Below are 3717 nucleotides of genomic sequence, written 5' to 3' on the forward strand. Positions count from 1 at the left end.
AGGCCCCCGCCACTTTATAGCTTCTATATCTAGTTAGTAAAAAATACATTGTACGTGCTATTAATTAAACAATCCATTATCGGAATCTCTTAATCTCATAGATCGAACGGTGTGATTCCACGACACACCGTGTAGAATGGACTGAAGTCAAGGTTGGTTGCTAGCAGCCCACGACCAAACTCACGACGGCGATCCACAGTGACTTCGAAGCGATAGGATTCAGATGGTCAAATTGTGGGGATTTACCAGGGAGTAAAATCCGGATTGCACCGGCCTTTAATGCTCAGTACGTGACCTCTGAATAGGCTCAGATGGATGGGACGAGAATTTTGCTGGCATACTGAGCAGTTGTAATGCCTCGGTAACTGGCTGCAGTTCCATCGATTCCCTTCCCTGTCAAGAGAGGGTGACCTACCCCTCAGCAGACAAGGGAATAGTAGCAGACTGCCAGAGGACAGCATGCAAAACCCCGCGTACATAGGTTCACCTCTAACAATGGAATAACATGTGCATTCATCATAAGCACCACTGCATTCGAAAAAAAATAATAACAGGATGGTTCTTTGAGAATCGAGAGGAACGCGAAAGAATATTTGTAATAATATCCAAAGCATGGTCCAACACCGCTTCGAAGACCCGTAGTTAGTTATTCAGTATAAGGTTATGCGTTTACTTTACCGTCATGATTTCCCTAATGCTCAGATCCTCTCCCTTGAACCACTCTACGAGCTGCAATTTAAGAACTGACAAAAAGAAAGGAAGCGTAGAAAGAGGCGGCCATAGGCAGTCCACCAAAACATGAAAAGAGGAAGATCCACGAACAACGTAAAACACAGAACACAAAACAAAAAGATAATTATAGTTTGTTGAGTCCGTTAACTATCATTTTTAAAAATCAAAGACTATGGGAAGAGGCAAACCCCGTGCAATAACCTCTTAAATGGAATCTGATTATTATTATTATTCATATTCGCTGCATCCCTTGGCAAAGAGAACAAGTGTGGGCCTCTTTGATGTTCCTCGAAAGTGAATGATCTGGATATAATAGTTAACATAAGTACTCAGGGGTCTTTGCTTGGACCACTCTCTTGGTGGATCTCCGAAGCTTCGAGCGGAAATCAGCTCAGAGGGCTCAGTTTGACTGACGCTTGTATCACTCACCAAACCACCCACCCACCGTTCACGACTGACTGACTGACGTACATACTCGCTCATTCACTCTGAGAGACCTCCAGGTTCCAATCAGGATCACACCTATAAATAGTAGACAATCAGTTATCCGTTTGTCATGGGAAAAAGACCAGTCACCGGATGGAATTGTTCTGTTATCTCGACCCATCTGGAGTGGCCAGGTGAGGTCTGACCCCTCCTCTCACATGCGTTGGCTCCTGGCTGTTGATGGAGAGCGATCTCGGGGAATGTCTCGAGCACGTTGGCTATGTGACGGCCAGCCGCATCCGGTACCCTGCAGGGAGCCAGGATGGGGTGGTGTGCATTGAGTCTCCCCTATGATCACTCGGTCGTGTGCTGCGGAAGCACATACCTGGCTGATGTCTAAGCTACTACAGTGTGGCCTGCTGTACACGTTGTACAATTTCAGGGGTCCCCCGGCCAGTTGAATCTCGACGGCAAGAGATTCAACATCTTCTCCACAGTGCGGTGCATCGGCTATTGCAGAGCAGGGAATTGTTGCCTTCACCAGGGTCATCAGGCCTCTTTTGCCATCGGAACGTGGCAGCGCGTAGACGTGATACCCTGAGAAGCGAACAGCTTCCGCTGATAATGTCTCCTGGAGCATGACGATGTCAATGCTCCTTGATCGCACTATTGCGTGGAGGATGGCACTACTTGAGGAGAAGCCACAGATGTTCCACTGCAGAATACTTAGATTGCGTGTCATGATGTTACTAATTGATAGTTACATCAGAGACATCGTCACATTCGGGTTGACGGTCGGAGTCTGACAACTCCATTGTGAGATCCTCACTGCTTGAGGACTCTCTTTCGGCTGTCAGGCTATCCCTGGGTCCACCGAAGTAGGTACCTGGTATACGTAATATATATAATTAAAGATTATGATACAGAACCTCATTTAGGTTTGTTGTTGGCCGCAGAATACTTCATATATGGCGAGAATTTTCTCTAGTCAGAGAGCTTAATTGTGCACTTTGTGTTGAACCTATATTTTTTTCAATATTTTACCCATGATATACTAATTGCCTAGCTTCGACTGCACGCACTTAATAATCCATGGTTGCAAATCTACTGCACTGCTTCTTGTTAAGATATCAACATCCAGAATTAAAGCAATGATTTACAAGACCCTACCAACGGCCGTGCCACGTCCAGCAAGGTCTATATGTGTTCCAGGGCTAGTCGATGACACCGATCCAAGGAGGCCGAGGGATTTCCTGGGATCTCAGAAAAGGCATGCAAGGAATCAATAAATGGGGGCTAATGCAACCAGGGAGCATAGTTACACCTTTGTTTCCACTTACGAGGGTCCATGATGAGCCGCCAGTCAGGGCGTCGGCCCTTCTCTACGGCAGATCTGATCAATCTGGCCAAACCAAGACTTCCTAGTTGTCCAACAGGCCTCCTCCACACGGAGCTGACAACCTGCTAAGCAGAATCGTCCTAAGGGATGGCGGTCCCGTATTGTGGGGTTAACAAGTCATGTGGCAGTCTTATGGTTGGGTACGTCGTCCTGCCATAATCAGGCATAGGGACCTGTTACAAAAGACATCAAGGCAGAGTAGTGTCCAAGTTTTACTTCATAGAGTGACCAGGCAGCCTAATCAATCTGCACAGATACACAGCATCTTCAGATACTCTTGTCAAGAGAGTTCATAACACCTGTTCCAGGGGCAATCTGTATGCTGACTTCATGGTCTGACAGCCCAGAGTCATGGACTACACTGTCAAGGTATGTAAAACTCTGTGAATTTCATATCCTCACTGCAAGCACGTACCGACTGAACAGGTTTATCTAGCAAGCCCCCAAAGTCCTAGATCTTGGTCTTGGTCCAAACCTCTAAACCCAAGCGCTTTGCTTCATTGGTAAATGTATAAACGAGCCGCTACGAGGGTTGTCAGAGACTCAGATGGAGTAGCAACAAAGTCAAGGTTGGTGAATTTGGCATTACCCAGTATTACTACACTATGAATTTGGATAAGAGCTTTACCCAGTATCTCGTGTTGGTGCAAGAACACAGCCCTGCCTCACTCCTGAATTCACTGGGAAGAAGCTAGATAGGCCCCCGCCACTTTATAGCTCTTTTAGTAAAAATACATGTACGTGCTATTAATTAAACAATCCTTATCGGAATTCCTCTTAATCTCAAGATCGCCCGGTGTGATTCACGACACACCGTGTAGAATGGATCCTTGAAGTCAATGTTGGTTGCTAGCAGCCCACGACCAAACTCACGACGGCGATCCACAGTGACTCGAAGCGCTAGGATATGGTCAATTGTGGATTTACCAGGAGTAAATCCGGATTGCACCGGCCTTTAATGCCTCAGTACGTGACCTCTGATAGGTCTCAGATGGATGTGGACGAGAATTTTGCTTGGCATACTGAGCAGTGTAATGCCTCGGTAACTGCTGCAGTTCCATCGATCCCTTTCCCCTTCCAGAGAGGGATGACCCTACCCCTCAGCAGATCAAGGGGAATAGTATCAGACTGCCAGGGACAGCATGCAAACCCCGCGTCAT

This window comes from Penaeus monodon, chromosome 6 (genome assembly GCF_015228065.2).
Source record: "Penaeus monodon isolate SGIC_2016 chromosome 6, NSTDA_Pmon_1, whole genome shotgun sequence".
Taxonomy (NCBI): Eukaryota; Metazoa; Arthropoda; class Malacostraca; order Decapoda; family Penaeidae; genus Penaeus; species Penaeus monodon.